At 41.2% G+C, this 27,462-nt stretch overlaps 1 protein-coding gene across 6 annotated transcripts in view; it reads right to left on the bottom strand.

The window, feature by feature from the left end:
- The window catches only part of ANKRD6 (ankyrin repeat domain 6), a 96,480-nt gene extending 69,693 nt beyond the window's left edge, over window positions 1–26,787 (bottom strand). For 4 of the 6 annotated variants that reach the window (XM_065681244.1, XM_065681246.1, XM_065681245.1 and 1 more), the window contains exons 1-2: window positions 26,673–26,787; window positions 26,182–26,314 (exon numbers count right to left, since the gene is read on the bottom strand). The gene's annotated coding sequence lies outside the window, so the exon portion shown is untranslated. Of the gene's footprint in view, window positions 1–14,525; window positions 14,684–15,163; window positions 15,223–26,181; window positions 26,315–26,397; window positions 26,532–26,672 lie in introns of those variants that run through there. The other 2 variants (XM_065681240.1, XM_065681241.1) reach the window with 2 other exon arrangements.
- Window positions 26,788–27,462: the final 675 nt, after the last annotated feature.

Raw genomic sequence — 27,462 nt, forward strand, 5'->3', positions numbered from 1 at the left:
AGCAGGCTGAGGCAAGTGCTGAACCTCTCCTGGTCTACTCTAAACCAGCACAGGTCTCACCACCTTCTACAGAACTAAACAGTACCTTCATTTGGGAAAAAAAAAAATTACCATCTGTACATAAGAAAACTGGTTTTGGCGTGCCTTTTATTCCACACTTATAAGCATTCACCACACAGGATTATTGTATTTGTTACTATTAACATCTTCAAATATGAGAAGCTCCTGTTAGCTAACCGTCAACTGCCATCCCTTATTATAGTGCATTGCTCTTGCTTGCACTTTTGAGTATTAAAGTAAAATGTGTTTTTCCCATCAAGCATAACCCCCTGCTCACTACACTACATTATTTGTACAATACGATCAGTGACACAACGGAATTTTCAACAAGCTGCCAGAAAATGTTTTCTCTACCTCAGGAAACATTCATTCTCTAAATAAAATGGTGCCCACAATTACATAAATCAGAAATAACCCTGAAGTCCCTGTTCTCCATGGACAGGATAACAACAGATACATGTTCTGTAGTCTCTCTCATAAAGTATTATATCTGTATCCCACCATATTATTACTCTGCACATTTATTCTGCCAATCAGAAGAAACAGTATCCTGCCTATGTTACCACCACAAGGGAAAGCATTATGTAGAGCCAGGTGAACATGTATACCAAAGCACTTCAAGAGTGGGCAAGCCTGAAGCAACCTAGACCAGAGCAGAAGAGCTCAAATTAGGAAAACAATGAGAACAAAAAGCTGAAAAGGTCAGACAGACAAATAAAGCAGCAATTAGACACAGAGCTAGCTGAGTCAAGTGGTGTGACCAGAACACCTATATTGCAGTCCAAGGTCTGATAGCAGCTTTCTCTGTGCTATTGAGAGAGAAAATTCCTATACACTTCTGGTTTACCAGCTACAAAGATGTTTGATTCCAGATTTAATGTGACATACAGTGGTACTCCAAAAGGTACTATACCACTGTTTGCACTGAGCTATGCTTCTGAGAGGGAACAGAGATGAAAATAGAGAGTATGAGAAAGTAAGTGCAAGGGAGAAATTGAAAAATTCAGAAAAAGAAACAGTTTAAGACACAACTTTGACTCTATAATTCGAGATTAAAAGTATGAAAAATCATTAATGCTTCTGAAATACAGGTTTCAGTTTAGCCATGTTACAGCCTAAAACTCTGCAATCCAGCACAAAGCAATCTACCTTCTTGCAGGCTATACAAATAAGTAACTAAAACTAAAGGGGGGGTCTATATATACTGTATTCCCCAGGATCCTCACATTAACCGATCACAATGAATTTGGGCCCATGCTCTTGGAAAACAGCATACTGAATAAATAAATAAATAAAGGGTGGTACAGAAATTGCTGAATTGCTTTTTGAAGATTTATTTAGGATACATCATCAAATTGTCCTTGTGGCAAAGATTTCTGCTAACAAAAAGGCACCTCCAATTTCCCCAAGCTTCAGCTGCTTATTTTCAGGAAGAAAGGAACACTGTGTGAATGTCCTGAAAACTAGCTTTGTTGGCTCAGGCTTCCGCTTTGAATGGAGCAGAGGTTCATAGGCAACATAATATCAGAAATGACTAATGCTACTCAAACTAACATGTGCCTCTATTTTTACACTGTCCTTCGCTCTTCTGCCAGATGCCTCTCTTTGTTCACTTCATCTCCTTAATGAAGCTCTGCTATTTAGGCCCCAGTGCTTTGATTCTAGAAAATGACATAAGATACTTTACAAAAATACATTATCATTATTATTAAGATTATGGCTGACAGCCTCAAATTAAAAAAAAAAAAAAAACCAAACACCCCCCCCCCCCAAAAAAAAACAACCCACAAACATTTAATTTATCTGTTCAAAGAGATATTTGATGGTGCCAATATCATAGCCCCCAAAGGCTGAAACCAGCCACAAATCCCCAGTCAGCAAACTGACCACCTGGATGAAAACAAGCACAGGATACTTACTGCAGATATGGTCATACACATGGAAATCTACATGACATTTCATCCCTGTTTGGGTGGTGGGGGTTTTGCACTGGCAAAGGGAAGGCGATGTAATATGGATGTTTTAAGCACCTACTGGTCTGGATGTCTATCCTGGGATCCCAGTTTACACTGAGATCTTGCTGAGCCTAGGAAATCTCAAGTTTGTTATTTTGCTCACGACTAATGAACTAGGATTGTAAGACCCCCTGCAATCTCACATTTTGTTTTACGCTCCCATCAAACACAATGAATTTATATTGCTAACTTGCATGACCTTATCACATATCCTGTTACATGATTAATTTTTAATTTGCTTTAACTGAAACACTGAGGAAGACATATAAAAGTTTAAAAGCCGTATAAAGCCAGCATTTCAGACTCATATTTATTACTGCTTTCAAGGGTGCAATTGATCTATCTTGAGGATGCCAGAAAAGGGTGGAAGAGCTCATCTGGATGTTTTCTGGCACAGCAAGAACTGCTGTGGTAAAAGAGAGCGCAGAAGTCTCAAAAAGTTGTGCCACTCTGGGTAGAGAAGGAGATGCAGAGCAGTGCAGATGCAATCTCCACAAGGAATGCTCCCAACCCCACAGTCTCTCTCATAGAGAAGACGGTACACCACTTTCAAATAGGAGGGAAGAGGCAAGGCTGGAAGTAACTCACAGCTGTAGGTGCTCAGGATCCAGTGCCAGAAACTGCTGTTACCCCCACACTGTGGGTAAAAGGAGTCCTAGAACTGGAGCACAGCTCACACTGCATCCACAAAAGCAGCTGCTCTGTGTGGGACCAAACAGCATGCAGGTCTGATACCATCCTCTAATGCACCAAGCAGCCCCCAAACTGTCCAGGGGGACATGGTCAGGAGATTAGAAAAGCCATTAAGAGTCAGGAAGCAACATCTATTAGAGTTTCAGAGTTGACCTACTCATTTCTGTTAAGCAGACAGGTTGTGCTTCTATATTGTCCTGTCATGTTCTGCACAATAGGTATACAAAGAGTATTTTCCTTTACCAGGTGAGATGTGCTTTTATATTTCATATCACAGCTGTTTTTCCTGACAAGTGAGATTATCAGCTTCTTGTATATAAACCCATTGGAAAGAGGAAAGAGGTCAGGTCCCTGTGCATGGCAGGGAGCAGAACACGAGCACAGCTTCAGACAATCCATTCAGTCTTAGTTTGTCTGTTTTACTTTTAATAAACCATGAACTAGCTAACAACTTTGACTAACACTTAATACTTTGACCCAGCACACACATAAAACCAGACATAGTCCCAGGGAACAGGTTTACTCCCAAGGTCAGTCTAACCAGGGAAGTCTTACATGTTTAGGTGGGTCTAACTCAGCTGCAGCACGACGGGTGCCAAATGCACAAACATGCCATGATGGGCAGCTATCGGTTACTACACAGGCCAGAAATAAAGGAGCCTGTTGATGCACGGCTGGAAGAGAGGTTTCATAGCAAACAGTGACCCTCCTTCCTCCTGTACCTTCCGCTGACCAGCAGAATGACTGGCAATAAATCACTATGGATAATACTGGATATTATTATATGCAGGACAAAGCCCCATGCAGAATACTGGAGCAAAAGCTGTAGGAGACAGCAATGCCTTTCTGATCTACTGACTAAATATGGGTATTCGGCAACTATTTTTTCAAGAGGGATCTTAATCAAATAGCTCACAACATTTACGCTGCAGATAGGGGTTATTGCAAGAAATCCCCTTAGCACGAGGGAATTTACATGGGCTCTTTTTCCCTCTTACACAAGGCTAATGCGGTGGTTCCCAAATCCTAACACACATATTGCTTCTGACCTGTATCTAACAGCAAATAATCACAAGCACTCGCCTTGAGGGGCCGTAAAAGAAAACAGACTATTACAATTATTATTTCAGTTCTCATATGCTCACGGTGATGATTACCATGGGACTGAACAGCCCTTGTGACTTGTCAGGCAGTTTCCAAGTATTTCTCTATTTCTCCACTGCTCATGGTAGCTTTTTAGGCAAGTGAATACAAATGGAAAAATAGCCTTATATTTCAGCAGCATCTGGATCCAAATGAACTCAGGCAAAACGATACACAGGACAGGCTGTAAAATCGGTAATAAAGTAGCAACAACCCTCATGAGTAAGTAAGTACCACCCTCTCCTTGTTCATTTTGAAAAGCCACAAATATATCAACTGCTTCCTGTAAGGGGCAAGTAAGGAGAATGGAAATCCTAAACTTGATCCCCTTCCAGCTGAAGGGAGTTGAAACATATGGTTTATACTTATGCCCTAGCCTTCAGGATGCTAACATTAAAAACTCCTGAAATAAAACATATGAGCACAGTCAAAAGCACTTGTGTTAAAAGTCTGGGTGTCTAGAGCTGGCTGGCACCCGTTGGCAACACTAGTTCGGTCCCCAGATTTCCATGACTGACTAAATGGCTCACTTCACTATCTCACTTAATTTTTTTCCTTATTTTTTATGCTGGATATGAAATTTCGCCTTCCTTCCAGTGTAAAAATGGTGAGAAAACTGTGTACACATACATAAAATAGATCTCTTCTCCATGAACAGTAAAGACAAAGGTCATCCATTAACAGCCACCAGCTGCCTGGGAGCAGAACCTACCTCTTTGACACCAGGGAAAGATCTGCCTCCAACACCACCACCCGTACCTTCTGAAATCAGAATAATCAGTTTCCAACTGACAAGCCACAACAACAGAGGTGTCAGCGTGAGGCTAGTAATGCCTTATGTGGTATTTCCACACATGTGCACACCAAGGATAGAACCAGCACAGAGCAGCAGCTGAGGTAGGACACAGTCATTAGTTAACAAGCCCAGGTAATGCTTCTGCAACTCAAGAGTAAACGAAGAAACTGACAGGGAATTTGGCATTCCCTGAGCCCCTTAGCTTGTCCAAGTTGCTCCTCATCTGGAGAAGAGCCACGCTTGGCTTCCTGTTAGCCTGCCTGTTCACCACGGGCATGTAAGTCTTTGTTCACATGCTCAGTATTGGTGAATTACTGGATTTGCTGTCATTTCAACCTGGATAATTGCTTGTTTGTTTGTTACTATGCCATTACTTAGAAATAAACTATTGGTCTGGTGTCTGACACTATACCTTGAACTAGACCTCACTTAAGTCCTTAAATCCATCATGGACTCATTCCTTAAATGTCTGACCATTAGTGATTTGACAACAGAGCAACTGAGGCAAGAGAGGAGGAAATGGTTGCAGAAGCCTGAGCTCTACACACAGTTTCAAGTACACATAGGCTGTAGGTTTGCCACAGAGAAAAGAGAGACAAGATGAGGATCATCAGGGTAGTCAACTGCCAACTCATCGTGTAGTAATGACAGAAAAGGTGGAGGAAATACTTGCTTTTCAGAGTCTAGCTTCTTGGAGTCCAGCTTTCAAATGCTGGGCTGACCCATTTTTAAAACAAAACAAAACAAAAAAAAAAAAATCAAGAGATGACTACTTACTAGCTTGAAATTTTGACCAGCATGACCTCTGTTCAAAACGTGAAGCCAAACCTTGCAATGCCCTGGTGACTCTCTCCAATCACTCTCAGAACAAGTGACCTGAAAATATCTCACTGCTTCACTTGTGAAGCTGAATGCCCAATGTAAACCTTTTGGTACAAACATCCTTTCTGACTTTTTCTGAATGGTTACCTTTCCATCACGCTCATCACCTTCTCCAGCTGCTCTCTGCTCAAAAGCTCAGCCAAGGGTGAAGGACAAAAACATGGCAATGATGTAAGGGCAACTCTGAAATGATTACTAGAGACAAAATCAATAGCAGTGTGCTACTGTTGGGAGATCAGCAATACATTTGAAAGCTTCTCAGCCGAAAGCTGTTTCATCTTCAAAGAGTGTATAAGGATTTAGGTCCCTTCAGGTATTTAAACCACTGTTGCAATATCCAAAGTGTGCAGCTTCCACAGATCTTCAGAGGTCCCTTCCAAACACAACTATTATGTGATAGGAACAAGGTTACAGAATATTAATAAGCATTTATACTGATAGAATAGGAAAAGACATTTGTACAATTACTGTATTAAGAATTCAGTTCCATGGCTTACGTTGCATGTATTCTACTTGCCAGAAGAAATACAATACATTAATGGGCAAAGGGATGGTTTCATATGGGAATATAATCACATCCAATAATGGCTGAATTCTCCTTCAGCAAGGAAATATTTGCAATAGCCTTTTTAGAGTATCTATATACAATTTGATAGAATAAAATTCTGAGGGTATGGTAGGCTGCTATTGCTATTAACTCATACCGAGAAAACCTTTCAAATCCTGACTGCCTTGATGGCTCAAGTGTCCAAGACAATCACTGGCTGTGTCTTATTTTAATCATATTGTTGGGAGAGAAGTTCCAAAATGAAAATAATCTTTAAAGACAGGAGAATTAAGCTACTTTTCCCTGTAGGCTATGCATGTACTCTTTGTAAGAGACTTTTATTGCACATTAAAATGCGCTTCACTTCCAAAGAACAACACGTGTTTCATGAGCCACATTTTCAAAAATGAAGAAAACATGTTCTGGTTATTGAACTTGTCCACAAAATGATGGATGTGTCTTCCAAGAAGTAGTTATGAGACAACAATTGGATCAGTATTGCTTTAGTGTCTGCCCGCCAGAAAAGACAACACTGTAATCAGTGCAGGCTCACTTGGAGTAAAACAGAAGGTGAAACAGAAACAGATGATCTGGCCAGCAAACTAAAAGCACATCCTACAGTAAAACCTTAGCTTCCTTCTTCTGGAGGGGTCAGAGACAAAACGATCCTGAAGCCTTTATATGACAACAGATCTCCCCATATTTCTTTCATGAAAAAATTTAATCTATGTTTGCATCTTTTGAAGATTCTATATGGAATTTCACATCTATTGGTTCACCAACTCAGAAGTTTCCACATGTTGCGAAACCCACTTCACCTCTGTTTGAGCAGTAGGTGCTGTTCCTCCCCAGGAGGCTAAGAAGGATCTAACTCGCACCACCATGCACATCTTCTTGCAGCCCCTGGAAAAGCCTGTGGCTGCACAGATGGTGCCACACAACAAGGCATTCCCAACCCATTTGCATAGGGGCTGAGTAAGACTGAAGCCATTCTTACAGCAACGGATCTCCCTGAAACAGAAAAAGCCAAACACCTGGTAATGACCACTCCACTAACTCTCCTGCAATGCTATCACACTGCATGTTGAGTACCATATAATAAAGAACCCTCTGTCTTCATTAAATGGATGAGGAAATGGCAAGCTGGGGTGAGGCACAGGAGGGCAGTGATAAGATAGCAGAGAAGCCTGAAAAACATGTTCAGTCCTGACAATAGGTCTTGGAGATCTGTAGCAATAACACCAGGCAACATCCCAATTCTTAAAAAAAAAAAAAAAAAAAACAAAACCCAAAACAACTCCCCAAACCTTTAGATTGGGCAGAAAAATCTGCCCCTCCATACCATTCTGCAGGAAGTGCAAGAAAACTATCAGGCTAAAAATCAGGAGCAGGTTCACCATATTCTACTCACTCATTTGTGGTACATGAACCTGGCAGATCTGCATTATCCACACGTATGTGAGGAGCTCTTCAGAAGGACTATGCTCCTAGGATGCCCCTGTCACAAGAAAACCATCAAGGAGTTGGGGGGGGGGGGGGAGTGCATATAATATCTTCAGTCTGCAGGGAGAAGGGAAGAGGCCTCAGTGCACATCTGCATTAGGTACAGCTGTTGGCACAGGCTGTTTGGGTGCTACCCTCACAGGTATGGGGAGAAGAGGCTGTCTTGCTTCCAAAAGGATTAGCTTTTGCACCCACTTTTTGTTTCTCTTTCTTGCTTGTGGAAGGAGGGAAAAGGAGGGAAAGAGGTCCCATCTAGCCATGTCTTGCTATACTCACCAACAAGTACCCTGCCAAGGAAGGTTCCCCAAAAACTGAAAGTATTTAGATGTTTATCACTGCGTTACAAGGTCTCCCCCTGAGATCTGAAGGGATGCCAGCTGCTGCAACTGTTCAGAAGGACAAGCAGCACAGAGGCAGCACAGCCTTCCCAGCCAAACCTCTTGCACATTATAAAGAAGTCAAACACAGAACTTGGACGCAGTGTGGAAAGCGGCAGCCTAATTCCCAAGTTAGACATTTTGTCCAGAAGATTTTTATATGAAATAAGGATTAGTCTTCTGAAAATCTATCCCAGATGAGAGTGACTGCCAAGCCAACACACCAGAAGCCAATACAAAAAGCTGGAAGCAACCAGTGGAAACAGGGCAGCTCTCTTGAAGCTAAAGACTGACAGCTCTGATGGCAATGCTGAAAGGATGCTGCAGTGTTTGCTGCAACAGAGCTGCACGCTTCAACTTGGAAAGAAGGAAACATCACAAATTAACACAATAGGAACTCCTGCAATAATTGAAGGGGCAAAAGTGCCAGACTATTAAAAGGCACTTCTCTCTCTGAAGGTGTTTAAGTTAACAACCACTACAGAAGTTTCAAATAACGGATTCATTCCAAAGACCTTTGTGTGATACCCTGTGGTACCTAATGAAGAATTAAGGTTTAAATGCAAGTTTACGAGACTCAATTCTGCTAAGTGCAAGCTTTCACAAGTAAGAACTCCTAAACCTAGCAAACTACAGACAACCTCTTCATGCAGTGTCTCCACTGCATCCAGTGTCCCTTCTTGAAGTGACAGCTCACACACCTATGTTTACATATTAATTATTACCTATTAGTAATCAGATACTATCTCCTGACGTGTGATGGGTAATTTTACCAAGGTATACTCCAGGGACACAGCTGCTGCAGGTCTGACCATGCACTACATGTCCCCTAGTTAAATTAGAAAGTGCCACTGTAGCTCTCCAGCTGTAATTACCAGAAAAACTATAAGAAATATGGTATGTTCAGAAGGGAAAAAGTGTGTGTTTGGAATTCTGATATAGCCTGAATATACATGCAATCCAAATTTACCTTGTACTGAAGCTCCAAGTTCATGTATTAACAAAACAAATCTTAGAATTCCAACACTGCTGTGAAATAGCTTAGGACTAAAACAAAAACACCGAACTTCAAGAGAGATGTATTCCAAGGGAATGTGAGTCAGCAAGACTTGAATGTGTATTTTAAAAATATGATTTTAAACCTGAACATTTTCATTATTATATCTCAGCCTGGATCAATATAGTTAAAAATCAAACTTTCCATTTAAATTTCTCAAAACTGGGTAGTTCTAGAGGTGAAGTAATACCACTGCTGCACCTTCGGATTTAACAGGGTGAACCAACTTCCGCTGCATTTTCCCCCATTCCGACCACAGTCAAATCAATTCATCCCTCTGGTAATTCAGGCAGACTAGAGGGAAGTGTCACAGGACAACACTTTGCATCTCCTCCTCTCCCCTCCAATTCAATAGAAGGCAACAAAAGACTCAGTAATGGAGAACCGTTCTCTGAATGAAAAGGTCCAATTTTACAAGATTCATCACAAAGTCTCTTATTCATCAGGAGCCTTTGCTACTGGAAAAAAAAAAAAGGGGGGGGGGAATAGGTAGTTCAGCAGGAAGCAGCAAAGGCTAAAGAAATTAAGAATCTGAAATTGATCCTGCTCCTGTCCTACAAAACGTGACTTCTGCCAGAACCATCAAGCAGAGCAGGCCTTTCCCCTTGGTGAACACAGTTTCTACTTTGGTACCTCCAGGAATACTTACAAGCTATTTACACAAGAGAACAACACCTGGAATTTTACATTAACAGATCTGTAGCTGTTCTCTTAAAAGGCATTTGAATTTTACATATTAACCAGATTTGGAGATGAGACCTATGGATGTGTATTTTTATCTGCTTGGCAGAAGTTCTACTTGAAGTTCTCCTTGTTAGACTGCATGTTGATTTCTTAACAGACCTGCTATGATGAGGATACACAGGAATTCACTTCAGAAGATACTGGAGGTTTTACCATCATTACTATGAGCTTGCTTTGATTCAAAGCTTATAAAAAACAAGAAAGAGATTGAACCAACAGGAGCAGGAAATTTCTTAATCAAGTACTGGACCTGGCATCTGGGCAACCTTTGCAACAGAGTGCCAGTCTCCTCTCAAAGAATACCTTATTTCCACTTCCAGAGGCAGCTCTGCTTAGGATGAGGGGCAAAATCTCATTATTATATTTAAACTAATGTGAATTGACCATCATTATGGTAGTGCAAAGAAATTTCCCCAGAGGTCTAACTCCTTGGTGTAGTACTACAGTGATGGGTATTAAAATGAGGAAACAAAAATCCTGAAACACATTTTTTCCAGACTTATGTGCCATGTAAATTCATGCAACAGAATACAGTAAAAGAACTTGACATACACAAAATTATCCTGCATTATTTTGGTGAATGTGTCAGTTTGGGAGTGCAACAAGAAACCTAAGGAACACGCCTGCCCCGAGTCAGTGTAACACTGAGGAGAAGGAGTTAATACAACACTAAAGCTGAAAAGCGAATCATAGAGAGGGCAGGAACTGCCAGAATTAGTCAACCGTTGCTCCCGATGCCAAGAGCCTGCTCTTGGGTTCCAGGTCACAGCTTCCACACAAAAGCACACTCTTACCTCTCTCCAGCCCTGCCCAGTCACTGCTTGTCCTGCACACTACACGCAGCATGTCTCTCACAGAGTAACACAGATAATGGGACATCTTTAAGGTTCATACCACAGCATTCTTTTCTTATGGTTTTCCATGTTTAATTTCCATTTTAAATAAAAGCCACAGAAAAACAAATATCCAGCAGCACCCCAAGCCTCTATTCTCTCATCCTATTTGCCTATGCTAATGATCCACTTGTACTCAGGGTGTTTAAAACCACAGTACACACCTCACCTCCTCTGGTACTTGAACTACTGGAATAAGCGCTGGAAGACACAGGCATACAAAGCAGGAGAAGCAGACTGGCTAGTGGTGAGGAACAGAGTCAGTTTCTTGCCAAGGACTTGCACAAATATTCGTAGACATGACAGGAATGTTGGGAGTCAAGCTTTTTTGGGGGGGGGGGCAGGGGAGAAGGGAGGAGAGGGAGGTGTTACTGAACAGTGAGAAATGATGTCTACCAACTGGGAACAGCATAAATGAGAAGGGGTTTGGCATTTTCTGAAAGGCAATGTAGATGCAGATAAGACTTAGGGCACCTGCTGTAACTGCTGTCCTCAGCACGGGCTGGAATGGGTTTCTATGCCCATAAACATGATTATGAATATGAATTATGATTTTGAATGCCTGTATATAAATAATGCACAATGATTGCACTTTTCTTACTTTTGTGGCTGTAACCTAAAGCCTTGCTCAAAATCAAACAAAAAAAAAATAAAATGCATACATTAATACAGCTGGGTTGATGAATGGAATTAAAAGCAAAGACCTGTTGCCTTATTTGTCTCCCTTTGTACAAGGTACAAAAACCTCCTTAGAACAGTACAGCAAACTGCTAAACATATTTTCAGCTCTATTTCTCACAGACAAGTTACAGGAAAATTCTGCAGGAAACATATGAGCCTGAAGTCCTGAATGTTTATTTCTTTCGTAATTCAGAACACAGATCTCCAGTGCTTTACCTTTCCACTTCCCTCTGTGGAATTGTATTGCATTTAAGCAGAGAAAGAGTCTATACTTCTAAGTGGAAAACAGTTTGGTTATTCAATCTGCACCTGCAAAAGCTAAGCTGATATAACCATTAAGTAGAAGGCAAACATTTTAATAGGTAAGAGGATGCTGTTTCTGTGATTTTTTTCTTTTCTTTTCTTAATAAATCAAGCCAGGAATTCTAAAGCTATTCTCATTAAAAATGTCCTTCGGGTTCTCTGAAGACATGCTCTGACATGCCAGCAGGATCTTTACAATTGCAGATTTTGGGAGGAGAAGAGGGGGTTATGCTTGAGAAAAGGTGCGTACAGGGACAGACTGCAAACAATGACAGCAGCAGGGCTTTGATACAAAATCTCTACTTCATCAAAACATACTGGGCTGAGTATATTAGTACAAAGATGAACATATCAGTAGGACGTATTTGCTGACTCATACGTTACAACCTGAGAGTCTGGGAATAAGTTTAGTTTAGGCAATACACACTTATTTCTGAAGACAGTCCCACCATTGAGTAAATAACTTTGCCAACAGAGGTTTGACAAATTATCTGCAAAAGGCCTTCGGCGGCACTGACCCATCTCATGTCATGCTCACTCTTGCCGCACTTTCTGCATGGGATCAGCAAAGTTTAAATTGTTCACCAAGGTCTCAGTCCTTTCCCACTCCTTCACGCTGGAATACTTCAGATATCGAGTATTAAGCAACATTCTAAACCACAAAAACCTCACACTGCCTGCAGAATTACTTCTGAAGACAAACATCTCCCTCAACCCCCTCCAGCTTCATCCTTCTCAGCCGTGCTTATAAACCAATCTATTAAATCAAGCCATCTGTGTACTCATTATCTGCAGGTTTTATGGACTGTACAGTACCAAAATTGACATATAATCTTGCCTAATGGTGCATTGTTCATTGCAAAACTTACAATGATTTTCCAACCCAAAACAAGTTAAAATATCCTTAAGCATTACAGAGCCTTAAGATAGGGGTACATGAATCTCAATACAGAACATTCAAACATTTAAATATATAATACCAATACAAAACACTGCAAGGAAACTAAGTAACCCAGGCAACCAGTTCTAGGTGCCCCTGCCCAAGCAGGAGGCTGGACCAGATGATCTCCAGAGGCCCTTTCCAACCCCAACTACTCTGTGATTCTGTGATCCATCTAAAATATATTCAATGACTTACACAGATTTATGATTTTAAGTATATCAAAATGCATAAACTGGTAGTCCTCCTTCACACACATCCGAGGATATCTGATCCATGCCAAAGTATGGCTATTTCTCTGCAGCAAACACAACTAAATCAGTAATTCTAGTACGCACATCAAAGTTTATTTGCCTCATCAAGTGTTCATATCCAAGGATGCAATGCTGTGATGTAAAATAAACACAGGTAGTCAAGAACAAGGGCACTAGTCTAAAACTCTACAATTCTACTCCTCCTACATATTAATTTTGACAGTGAGGTTTTCAATGCATCAGCCTGAAGAACCTAACAGTGAGTGCCCTGACGGTAAGTACAATAGGATTACATTTGGATTTGTAATTCCTAACGGTTTTGTTACTGGAACAAAAAGATAACACAAATAACAATGCAAACAAGAAACAGGGTTTATCACTAAAGGCAAAGGCAGAATACCACCATGTGAATTATTCTATACAGAGAGATAAACTTGGAATTTACTACCTGAAAAAAAATTAGTTCACTTTTATTTTTTCAAGTCAGTGAATAACCTGCTCTGGTGTAGCAAACCACCCATCAGTGTGGTTGTCATGAACCAGGGGAAACATATCCTTTCAAAAAGTCTGAAAAGCATATGGATGAGACCTGCAAATTACAGAGAGTGAACATACACCTGCTTTATGTCCTGTGTCAGCCTGAAGGTTTTCTGAAGCCCTTCCTGCTGGATACTTTGAACAAAAGAAAGGAACAGTTCAACTTTACCCCTAGTAATTACAGACTATTGGTGGAAGGCAGATGTCAGAAATAAGTAAAAAATGGGAAAAGGTTGACAAGGTTGACAAGTTCTGGACTAGGTGGACTGGACTGGGGATATGATTCCCCAGAGAAACCAGACTTTGGTGCTTGATGCACTCACCATTATCAACAAACACCCAGGCACAGGAAGAGTGAGATGCAACACAGATACAGGCATGCTCCAAGTTCTTCCAGAAGGAAGACTATCATAAGAAACAGCATCTGTAAAAGATAATCTATACCCCCATGAAGCTGTAATGCTATAAAACAGCTGTAGAGCTATTTCTTTTCTGGTCTTTTCTGGCTGATGGATGGTCAAGCTGCCCTTCACAGCAGTATCTGTGTAGATGATGTTTGTGAGTATCTCCAAACAGGTCATGACATACAATACTTTGGAAATCCTGATTGCCCTGACCTGTCCCATAGCAGATACGGAGCTGAAGGAGCTCTCAGTGAGTTGTGGGCATGCTCTGTGCTTTCTTTAATACTTGCTAACTTCTCTGGAAATTCTGCAGAAGAATCTTCCCCACGTCATGCAGGAGTGCAGTGGTGGGAATGTCAGTCAGGTAACAGAAATCTGACTTTCGGTTCCCTACCTCAAGGCTCTTTTGTTCCAGTCCATCAGACAGCTCAGTTCCCAAAATGCTCTTTCTCATTTGTTCTAGCAGAGTAAGGCCATGCAGAGCAACAGTCCACTACATTCAGCTCAGCATTTGGAATGCCTCCACACCAACCTCAAAATAAACAAAATTGTATGTTCCTGTCCTATTCTACTTATATTGCAATTAATTAATTTTAGAAAGCTAAGTGCTGACACAAAGTAGTTTTAGGCCAACTAACTGAAGTTGATCTTATGTAACCTCTCAGTGCAGGCTACAGCTTGATTAACACAACTCACCTTGAGTATCACATTGCTCTTCCATATATCTTTTGAGAATCTTGCCAGCTTTACAAGCATAGGAACAACAGAAGAAAGTAGGTATCACAAAACCTTGGCTCTTGCATCAGGTGACTATAATGAGCACTGCACAAGGCTGCTTTGATGTTACAAAAGACCTAAGAAAATACCAATGGGTTAGAGTGAATTCTTGCTACGTTAACTCTCTTATTAAAGTGCACTTGTCAAACACATGCCATCTGCTTCATCGAAATGTAATACCCATCCTGGTAAAATAAAAATCTCCCATACCAGCAGGCTCTTCAAACAGATGGAAAGGAACACCACTGACATCATTTTAGGTGATTAAAAAGCCTACGCTACAGAGTCTGCATCTCTTCATCTCTTGAAAGCTGCTCCTCCTACAGGGCAGAATCTCAGCTCCCAAAAGACTCTGTCCTAATGGCTGCGCAGAAGTCATCACAGGTTCATCATCCAGAAATACCTGTACTCGTGTGAAGTACAGGGAGCTGTGAGTGCAAAGACCAATGCCCCCACTCCTGCTCACTACTCCCTGTTCTCCCACCTTTTCCCGCATGCTCACGGCCCCTGGAGGAGCCCAACCAACCACAGAGCATAACACTATTTGTTGCACTCACTTGAGTCTCCTGATGTTTTCAATTTCCCTACAGGCAAAAATTGATGCTTTAGCCTTGCTTTGACTACTGAAGAGGCACTCAAAACTGAAGAAGTACAATGCAGTTCAGTGTACCTGCTTTGTAGTTAATAAGTATTTTGAAATTTCAGCATATCTGAGTCTTCTTCATACTTTACAAGAGGCCAGCTTGTGCAAGATAGTGTTAATATGTGGAGAATATTCACATTATCTGCCCACAAAGGCTGCCCAGCTCCTGAAGGGAAATAAAAACATAAACAAAAGTGGTGATCTGGTAATGAAATAATCAACAAGAGTAGGATTATGCTATAGCAACACTGTGTTCCCGGACCCTGTTCCCAGAAGGAGGCAGGATTTCCCCCCTTGGTCTTCTGCTTCCCTACCCTCATGAAGCTCAGCACCCCTGTACCTCCTACATGCCAGGACATCTTCCAGACAAATACCTTTTTCGCTTTTAAAACATACAGGAAAAAAGCCCAACAAAAACCACAAGGAGGCAAGAGTTCTGTCCCATAAGACAGAAATAGATCTTCCTTCACCATCACTACTACCAAGGAACACGGCACACTAGCGTTATCAAAAAAACCTGCACTACTAAGGACTGGAAGCCTAACAAAGCTGTAAGAGGAACCAGAAAAGCCCATGAGCTGCTGATGTTGAAGTAGACAGAGTTGAAAGAAGTCAGATATGGAAAAATACGCCCCAAACCGCAAATACTACTGAAGTTGAAGTGAAAGCAGAAAAAACTGAGATTGCTAAGTGAAACACATATAGCCTAGAAGAGAGGATGAGGAAGAAAACTCTGAATGTAGAGGTTTCTTAACAACTCAGAAGACATGTCACGCAACAACCAATCTGGTAAAGAGCACATGGAAGAGCACGAGAGAGGCACATGGATTCTTTTTCACTCTCACTAATTCTTCTTTAAAAGTTTGTTAAGCCACCTTTTGCTCTATTCATAGCTCATCTGGGTTCAAAGCACTCATTAACCACTGTCAGGAAAACAACTAGCAAAACAAGAGATTTGCAAGGGATGAGGAACAGATCAAAGAAAAGCAGATGATTCTCACATCAAGGATGCCAGAGTACTCTTGGACAAAAGAGGGGAGAAGACAAAGGTGAGGAACAATAGAGAGAAGCTTTTGTGAGCAGCACAAGATGGAGAGGAGTTTTGCATGGGAAAATCAAATGAAGAAAAGGTCAAGGACATCTTTATTACCTTAAAACCACAAAAGTGGCCTTAGTATGACTAAAACACATTGGCATTTCAGTGTAGACAAGATCACTCCCCAACTATGTCAATCCATCCTTGAGCTTGCAGCTACAGCAGTATGATCAAGGAAGAGTTACAGCACAGTTTTGCTCTGTCGGCACCCTCAATAGTGTATAAGACAAGAGAAAACTACGGAGGAGGAGGACTTACTCTAATGTCGTTTTCTTACAGTTTGTCTTCCCATCTATTTTTGGGTTAATATAGGAAGACAGATAGGAGGTGAAGAAAGAGAAGGCAAGCATATTATATACTCTATTCTTGTTTTCCAGTCCCTCTAGAAAGGCCAGTTTTGTAAACAGAAAGCAAGCTGAGATTTTCTGTATCTTGTTAACTAGTCCTGTGATTGTCATATACCACACAGAGCTGATAAGTACTCTTCTACTGAACATTCTCTATTGAAAACGCACTGCAACTTCTTTCGCAACACGTGTTATTTTAGTCAGGCTATCTGCACCTTAGAACACTCAGCCTATTGTTCCAACAGCACAGACCTGGATGCCGAATTATAAAAATTGTCCAGTATCATATCATCTTGGGTACAGATTTAATTTCATGGAATATGAAACTTCACTGAAAATCACTATACCATGAGACAAGAATACACAAACATAGGTTTCCTTTTTTGTTGTTTTTGGGGGGGGTTGGGTTTTGTTTTTTTTTTTTTTACACTAACTGTAAGCCTACTACAACTCCCTTTGGGAGGATGTTTTTCATACAAAGCCACATTCTTTGAGTCTTATTCATGTAAACAATCATTGAATTAAATGAGATCAGTCAGGGATCAGAAGCAGGGAAATCAGGTTTGATCCAGCACTACTGTTACAAAACACGGCATAAAAATGAATTTTTTAAAAGCCCAGGATAACAGGCTTTAAACTATCTAATAATGCAAAGACTAGTTGAAGGTTTTGTTTTTCAGGTCTACTCTTCTGAGACTTAAACTAATCATAATTTTACTACACACTAGTTGTTGATAATTACCTCTCTTATTCAAGTATAAGCAAAGAAAATTTTGTTAAAAGATGAGTAATTATTTTAGTATCATTTTATTTTAATCGTTAATTAAGTAAGGCCTGAAAATCCCATTTATAGAGCATGAGATGCAATTTTTTTAATGGCATCTGGTAAAATCTACTAACTTTTGCATTACCTTTTTGCCCTATCCAGCTTTTCCTGGAAGACCGCGTATATCTGGAGAACTAGTAAGTTTAATACACGAATCATGAGAAACTTCTGTTAGCAGAAGAGCGAATACTCAAAATCTGAATCATGAGAACTAAGCGAGTGAGGGTTTGTTTGTTTTTTACAAGTAGAAAGCACAGACATGCAACAGATGCTTGCTTCCTATATTAAAATATGAATTTATAAATAACAATCAGACTGAGACACCGCCTGTATGGTTAATGCATTTCAAAATCTTAGTATATGGGGGAGGATGATGGTATACTGCTCCCTAGGATGATCAGGAAACCCATCTTCTTAATGTAGCACACATTTAATAGTGCGGTGAGAAATTTCATCATAGTATCACTCTACTCTGCTAACCCTTCCTGACTCAGCTTATCTGAAAAGTGCATTTAGTGTTTTTTCCACCAAGGCAGAGTTTTATAAGAGCTACAGACAACTGCAAGACAGAGAAAGATCTCCATTCCACTGACTCTGTCTCTGGGAAACACTGAGGTAAAGCTGGCTTTTCACCACAGCCTAATGAGTCGCTCAACGCTTGTTTCAGCTTTGTCAAGGAGAGCTTCTTAATTTCAAATTATGAGAAGGAGAACAAATAAACTTTTCAATGTTGTTTTCTTCAAGTGCTGTGCTGTGTTCTATTCAGTGTGTTCTACTGAATGCATCACTACCTGTTTTCTTGGTTTGCCTGTGCGGTACCAGAACTGGCTCATCCCACGTAATTATACTCAGACACTCGCTGGATGTACAAACTCACATACAATGCCTAAGCAAATTCACAGTAATACAATATTGCAAATTATAATTATTCTTAAAAGCTGGAAATACACGCATCCAAATTCTGGATGCTATATTTTGAATAAAATATGATTCCAGCTTCAATGCCAACTATTCCACTTTGAGGATTAAAAACAAAAGAAGAAAAACCCGACATGATTCTAATAACTGAAGCGACAACATCCCCATTTGTATGTCTGCACAGAGATGTGAAAGGTCAGAGTCTCTGAAAGACTAATGGACTATTGAAGCCAAAAGTTTGATTTTAAAACTTCTCAAAGACAAGTGTTGGTGGGCAGGGATAAGGGGGAACTGAGAAGAGTCAGAAAAAATTTGGGGTTTGTTTTTTTCATCTAAAGTTACTCCTGTAGGCACACAATAGAACTGGGCATAATTTTTAAAAATAGTTGGATTTCAGGGTTTTTTTGGGTTTTGGGTTGTGGGCTTTGGGGGAGATTTTTTTTTTTTTTGGGGGGGGGGGGGGAGGCGGGTGTTAAGAAACTCTGCCAAGGACCAGAGCTTATATCTACAAATTCTGCTTCAAATCATTGGTGTGGCACGCTACCTGGTGCAAGAATTCATACCACTCTTTTAATCTGCCGTTCACTTTTTACTTTGGATCCCATCTTGCTCCCAGATAAACAAAATGAGAAATTCTCATTGAGAAATGGCTGGATACTGTTAAAATATAGAAACAGTCAACCTAGTCTGACAAGTAAAAAGAAACAGAAGCAGAAATTACTTTGAAGTTTTATTTGAGACCTAGGAAACAAATTCACCCAGTGTGCTATTTGACCAAAACTAAATCCCAAACAGAATACCGAATCTTAAAATTTTATGAAGCAAGCTGGGAGCTGAACGCAATGTAGACTAGTTAAGAGTTGAATGCTGACTGGATGCAAGAAAGAGGTTTAAATTAAGCTATTTCACATTTGTGGTGAGTTTGCACATAGCCTGTTACCACAGCTTTGCTGATGTAATTATTTTTCAAGCCATGGTAACTCACATCCAGTCCCGAAAGATTCCCTCAAAATAACGAATGATGCTTAAAAAAATAAAACAAAAAAGCAGTATTACAAAACCAGGAAAAGTCCTCATCTGTATGGAGAACAAGGTAGACAGGAAATAAATGGTACAACAAAACAGCATTCAGTCTTCATAGTGGAGGGACACTAACCCTGCAGTTCCATGATGATCTGTGTAAAGAATATACTGCATTCAACATACCCACTAATGAATCACAGGGGGAGCAGGGAAAGATTACAACATTTAAATGACAGAACTTACTAATAATACTAAATTATTAAGGAGAAAGACAAGTGCTGACTGCAAAGAGATATGGAAAGACTTAACAACATCAAATAACCAGCTTCTAAAATGGCAGAATTAAATACTATTTAAACACAGACTGGTATTCATGGTGGGAAAAAACACCTCAACTTCATATGCATAATGACAGGCTCTGGATGATTCAGGAATGAGCTCTTAGATTTATAGTGCGCTGTTCTTATGAAAGCATCAACACAGTTAAAGAGCAGGGAGAGTGCTAAAATTATTACTGCAGAGAATACAACCAAAAGCACCTTTATTCAACTGTCTAAAAAGTTCAATTGCATCCTGAAAGTTATAACTCTGTCCCTCTCTCTTCAGAAAATGTCTAGCAAAACTAGAAAACTTACAAGGAAGGAGATCATAAGACAACCAAAGGCACGACATAATTAAATAGAGGGAAATCGGGTTGGAGAAAAATCAGAAGGCATCAGATTAAAACAGCAGATGTGAGGCTCAAAACAAGTGAGAAGAAATGCCTCTTCTCAGGAAGCAATTTTCAAGCTATCATTTTCCTAGCCTTTCTCCTCTGGCTTCCTCAGTCTTTTTCCTACTTGCTCACATACGCTCCTCAGCTTGAGAGTCACTGACATGGATACAGTAAAAGAGCAAAAGGCATTAAAGAGAATATATGCCATCTTTCCCTGCAAACAAAATGCAGCCAATTTAACAGAGCTGACAATTAGCCAGACTGACAATGGAAGTGTTCACCTACACCTCCAAACCAGGCCCATCATACCTGAATGCAGATGACTTACTTGGCTGTTGGCCACCAGGCAAGAAGAATTGAAAGAAATTTCTCCAGATGGACAGATCAGTCCTAGTCAGCGAGAAATGGCTACCTCTCCCTGCCTTTAAGCTGACTGAAATAATGTGATTCATGAAGACATCTGCACAGAGAAGCAGCTATGTTTGGTACTCTATTTTTCCAAGCTACATGAAAAGCATCTGTATCACCTGGTAAATTTTTGAAATCTCTTCATCTTATTAGAATATAAATAAATTAGACTTGCTTTTGCTTATTTTGAGGGTAGTAGCAACTAAAACAGCTAACACCAACTCCCTCTGTTGACTGAGCTGGCCTTGTTTACCAGCTGTCCTCCTGGTATTCCTTTACCAGGCATGCTGGTAGCTAAGCTATCCATCTGCAGAAGCATCTCCATTTGTCCATTAATACATCAGAGAAAGTGAAATGGATGATGGCCTCACCCAGTGCATGCCAGGTCAGGATTTCTTAAGCCCCAGCTCCTCCAAACTAATGTTGTGTAACCTTAGGATGAAACTAAAGGATCCAACTTCATAGCTGATTGTTCATTAATAAAATACAGTACTTTAAACTCACACTTCAGCTTATTTCACATTTGTCTTGCATTCATATCTATAAACTTAAGCCATAGCTGCACTAATGCAGGGTATCCAACCATGCTGAACAGCTGTTCCTGGAGGAAACTAGCACACCTCTGGAAGAAATGATCACACATTAAAACTGGGGTGTCATCTCCTGTGCTGAAGCAAATTTATATTTGTTCAAGGGCTGGACTAGAACATGTGATCCTCCACAATCTCTTTTCAGGGAAGGAGGAGATGGGGGCATCTGACAAACCTAACAAGTCCAGAGACTGCATTTCAGCATTTCTAAGAGAACCTAAACCTGTGAAAGAAATGTATACTGCAGGCAGCGTGACACAGGGGCAGGAGGAAAAACAATTTCCAGCTACATCTTGCCTCTGAGCTTTTCCCATGCTACCAGGTTTTGGGGGTAGAGACTCTATTTACCTGTAGGGCACCATATGACAGCATACAAAAAGGATAACATGATACAAGTTAAAGCATAACATTTAATCTTATTCTTCTCTGAAATTTAAAAACAAGCTAGTCAGAATCTGCTGTGACATCTGCTTGCAACTCCACCATCCATCACTCTTCAATGAAAAGACAGTGAACACAGATTGCACACAGACACAACAGTTTTGTTGCCCACAGGAATCTATCTGAACTTCTTGTGCTTCCACACATGCAAACTTTAGATCCTTGGGGCTAGTCAAAGGCTCAACTTATATCACAGTATTACAAAAGAGGAAGAATTAAAGATTTAAGACCAATACCACTTCTACTTAGAGGGGAAAAAAGAGCACATGGAAAAAGCATGGCCTGATTTTATACAGAAGCTGTGAAAAGCTATGAAAAAAAACCCACACTTGCAAGAAATCAGAAGCTGCTGTAAAGTCTGGAAAAGACAAAATTATAAGAAAGTGCTGCACTTTCAAAATCTGGATTTAAACCAGAACAGTAATGTCAGTGACAGACTGCAGATGGCAAGCAGATAATTCCACAGCCAGAATAAAGACAACCCCTGTCCTTACATCCCTAAATCCTCTCAAAAGACTTCAGCCAGACACAGTTTAATCACAAAAGTGGACAGAAAGAAAATTAAGGAAAACTACTAATATGTAAGCTTTACAATATACCAATGAACTGACTTAAGCAATTGGTATACCCTGCAGATACTAGTGCAATTATTTGAGACAGTAGTGATATGGTGAAAAGATCAGATCCTGCCCAAGACTCTGAACTTGCTGCAATTTTTGCAGCCATAGCGCACGCACAGACATCAAACTCTTATTAAAGTAAAACGTACCTAAAATGATTCACTGTGATCACTATTAAAATGTTACTCAAATACTGAGATACATGATTACCATACATTCATGGTGCTTTTGTATTTTATAAAGCTGGCGTTCTCCTCAGTGACCAACCCATCTGAGACAATTTGGGGAATTTTGACTCTGAAGTATATCAGCACAATATAAATAGACTAGCAACAGGTCTTGCTAAGATGTCACATTGCAGATGCTGTTAAAACTAACAGAAAATAACCTCACTGGCTTAAAGCAATCAGCATCTCAAACTGGGAAAGGAAATGATCCCACTGCAATGCAGACACAGTGAAGATGCACACCCATACAGAATTAATTCCCAATAAATCCAAACACATTTTCCATAATGCAAATAAAAATGCTTTCATCCAACACCATGCCAGGTCATGCACCCAAAAACTTTTATCTTCAGTGGCTCACTTAACAAAAACAGATGGGGAAGAAAGCAAGTCATAACAGAGAAAGGGAAAGTAAAGGACAGACTGCTAGAAGCAGCATGCTTTAAACCAGGATTTGAAGGAGGTAAGATTTCATGATATGAAGAATACTCCAAATATGATTTGGATCACAACGTAAGATTGAAAAAAAAAAAAAAAGAAGAAAAAAGTTTGGACTCTTTTGGCATAGACTAAATAAATTTTTCTTCAGGAGTAGGGCAAACCCACTACAGTACCTGTGGATCACTAACAAAGGATCAAAAGTAAAATGGTGAAAGAACAAGCCAGCAATCTACAGTACTGCATATTTTGAGCTAGCTATGCACTCAGTATTGCATCAGAAGTATATCACTGAGGCTACCAAGACAACCCCTCCACAACTAGGTAACGCAAGAATTCAACTTGTACAGTATTGGTCAGGCCACACAACATGGATTCATTTGTCACGACATGACTGTTTTCACAGGACATCTCCCTCTTTCAATACACCAGATTAACTATTAGTAGTAATGTGCTAGATTTCTGTTAACCTCAAAATCCTGTGCAGCCTTAATGTTTCACTTATCACACACACACTTCTCTAAAACAAGTCTTAAACTGACCCTTACTCATTTCATCACTGTTTCATCACGTACTCATTTCATCACTCATTCTTTGCCCTGGTATTGAACTACTGCACACCAACAGTATCTTTCCCTGCTTCGCTGTCAAGAGCTGTACATCTGCAATGGGACCTCAAGGGTTTTACAGAAAACAGTAAAAATACTTCTGTGGCAAAACTAGCACCACCTTGAATACAGAGCATCACTGTGGCATGTACAACCATGTCCTTCAGAGAAGCAATGTACAGAGAACATCCTGACACACATGCATCTGAAAGCTATGCAACAAATAAGCCAGGAATTCCTGTATGTTTACTCTGGCTCTTCCTACCTTTTGAACACCTGCCTTCACAAGCCCAACAGTCTTTTAAATGGAAGCATGAGATAAACCAAATACAGACAAGAGGAGGGAAAAAAAATTAGAAAGAAGCCATTACGCATAATTCAGCAAAAGGTCACTGAATTAGGTCTCCTGCAAGATGCAGATTTCAGGATTTCACTTTTCCCTCTCACAACTGCTATGAATATACTGTAACAAAGTGCTCTTCAGCAATATCTGTTAACAGGGAGTGAAGTAGTCAAGACAGAAATAACTGAGATTTTCCTAGAGGGTCCACAAGCCAGCAACGGTATGCAAGAATTTCTGCTATTATTGCACTCAGAAATTATTCTGGAAATTTTGGGGGTCAAAATAGCTGGACAGGAAGCAAGGAATTAGTCCCTTGCTATACTGCTGCGAAGTCTTGCCAAAGTGCAGCTCTACACTTTTTACTTTTGGTTGGATCATTTTTGAAGGTGGCATGTATTTCATTCTTTAATAAACAAAATGCGCTAAAATTACTTATTTGAATTTATTTGCCCAAAGCAATTGCAATTCATGTATGTCTTTGACAAATATCTCTGTAGGCCAATCTTGCCAGTGAAATACGGTACCTCATTTGTGGTTTTAAATAAAATACTTCCACTAGTGACATGTTGCACTGATGTATCTCTAAGAAAATATATGACTATGAGTTCTCTGGAAGTGCATCCAAAGTCCTAATTGTTGAGAGAAAAAGAAGAATTACAAATCTGAAACTAATGAGAATAAATAAATAAAACGTAGTTGACATATAGTATAATTAATTTAAGAACCTAGAAGTGCTTTACAAACATTCACAGTTACTCCAACCTCCAGCAGATAGATATTGATAGTCCTATTAATCAGATTCAGAGAGTAAGGGGCAGCAAGGTTTCTTTCTTACATCATTAAACGACTCACTGGCAAAGTCAGAGGTAGAGAAACGCAGCTTGAGGCTCAATCACTCATTACTGTACCATACAAGCACCTGACTTATTAAGATATTACTCATCTTGTCGAGCCCAAGAATATCGTAAATTTGACAGTCCAAACCCCAGAACATGCCACCTGCGACAGGGCAAGATGCTAATCCAGGTGCTGCAACTACATTGTATCAGCAAACATCAAAGCCTCATTTGTGGATCCAGCTTCCCACAGTTTCTGTTCCTCAAAAAAGAAGACAACTCTGAGAAAAGCATGAAGAAAAGCACCTGGATGATCAGCAGGTTTATCACTTTATTTTCACCAATCATTTACTGATCATTTTGTTTCTAATGTTCAAAACCAGTCTCTCATGAGGTTGATATCACTCTCTGGGTAAGTATCAAGAAATAGGGGAAACTGAAAACTTTCCCAGCTGAGTAATATTACAAAACCACTTTTGAATTTTATTACAATTTCTTTTCAAACGAACAACAGGGAAAGAAGCAACAAGATGCTACAGAATTCCCCTCCACTCTGGCAGACTAATAGGTCCTCATTGACACAAACAGGCATACATCATCTACACACCAGGTATCTAAATAAGCATTTGCATCTGAAATCTAAAGGCAGGTAAGTACCTAATACTTTATCTAGCCAGCCAACTGGAGTTTTGGTACATTCAGTAGATGTAACTCATATTTTCTGCTCAGAAATTATTATGAAGTTCTAAATTGAAGCATGCCACATCTTGTGGTCTGCAACACAACTGCAGATCTTACACATAATCATACATCTCCAGAAACACTTTGTTTTCCAAGTATCTAGAGAATGAAGATTACACAACACTTGGAACTTGAGCCTGCCAAAATAAGTTATTATAAAACTAGCTGCACACCTGGACACACTACATTGAAAGCAAGTAAGTTAATAAAATAACATTCTTCTGAGAATAAGCCATACACTCAAACAGTCCTACAGAGGGTCCAGACCATTCCTAATTAATGCTGCATAAGAATTTAGTCTTACATTTTTCCACTCTTAAAGATTCGTTGACCTTTCCAATTGATTTCTTCCTTAATATTGGTAGGACATTCTAAGTTCATTTAAACAACTAATTCGGGGGGAAGATTCACTGATCCACCTGCCAGTATGACACTTTCTACCCCTCTCAGTGTTTTCCCTGTGAATGAAAGGTATCCAGTATAAAACAACATGTCCTTTTGGTCACGTTTATTGCAGAAATATCAAACAGAAACCCAAATAACCATTTCACACATAATTATAAAATATATTGGTTATGCCTTTCAAGAAAAACAAAGCACTGTCTACAGCCTATGCTGTAATGCACACAACACCCTAGGGCATGATAAGCCCTTTATTAATGCTTGCAATAAAATGAACACTGCAGAACAATTACACACTGTAGCCATGGATTTCTAAACCCAGCGATCTCTCCCAGCAGCCAGTCTATACTCACAAGGTTTCGAGCCTTCGTAGGGAGCTGATGTTTGCAGTAAACTAGTGGAAATATTTTCAGTGGAGTTTTCAGGTGATGTCAACAACAGGAAGGATGACCTGGAGCCCGATGTCCATTTCTCATCAGACGCAGCCTTCAAAGTTGGAAAAAGAACAGTAAAGCTCCCCGTTTATACCCCCAAACCTGCAATGAGCCCCCCACGTCGGCACAGAATACCGTATCCTCGCTGCAGCCCGGAGAGTTCGTGTGTGCATGAAAGGGGGGAGGTCTCTTCCCGGAGGGTCCCTCCCCGGACCCTACTCCTGGGCCGTAACAACGGAACACTTTTAATCACTCGGGCACCGAGCGCTGGTTTTGCAAGGCCCGCCCCCACCTGCAGCCCCCGGCCCCGGCCCGCCGCCCGCCCCACCACAGCCACACGCCGCCCCGGCGAGAGGGCGCGGATCCGCGCCTGGAGTCCCACGCGTGCTCGGCGGCGGCGCCCCGCTCACCGGCGCTCCTCCCGCGGCACACGCTGCCCGTCAGGCGCGGGGCCGGGCACAGCCCCACCGTCTCCAGCAGCGCCTCCGCCGCCGGGCTGGGCTGGGCCGGGCCGGGCCGGGCCGGGCCGGGCTGGGCTGCCCCGGAGGTGGCGCCCCCACCGCCTCCTTGCTCGCTGCGAGGGCGACACCCAGCGGCCGCGGCGAGAGGGCGGGGGGACAGCGCCCCGCCAGCCCGCCCCGCCTGTGCCCCGGCGAGCGGCAGTGAGAGGGCAGGTCCGGCTCGGACCCTTTCCAGCCGTTCCCTACCGAGGAAACGGGGAAGGCGTGGGGACACGGCCACCCTGCCCAGCACCGGCGTGGAGGCTGGTCTTGACCACCGGCCTGGCCTCGAGCCTGAGTTGCGCTGCTGGTCGGAAAGGCCGGGCTGTGGCCGTGCAGAGGCTCCTAGAGAGCTGGGTGCTGTCCTGAATTACTTGTTGCTCATAATAATTTGTGTAGGAGCAGGAGGGGTACGAGCCCAGTGCCGGGGAGGCCGGATGCCCTCCAGCAGGGAGGCAGGCAGCTAGCTCTGGAGGCTGAAGGTCAGAGAGGGCTGACACGGAAGCTGGCTGTGCCTGCTGACCACCACACTCACCCACCCCTTAGGCTCACTGAAGCCATGTGCATGTGGGGGCAATTATGTGTGTGTCGGTAATTCACACACCAGCACCAATTAGTTTGGTAGGGAGGCAAATTAGGTGGACCGCCTGTAGACACCAGTACAGGAGAGACCAGCTTGTACGAGCAGCGTGAGTGAAAT

Source organism: Lathamus discolor, chromosome 5 (assembly GCF_037157495.1).
Source record: "Lathamus discolor isolate bLatDis1 chromosome 5, bLatDis1.hap1, whole genome shotgun sequence".
Lineage (NCBI taxonomy): Eukaryota > Metazoa > Chordata > Aves > Psittaciformes > Psittacidae > Lathamus > Lathamus discolor.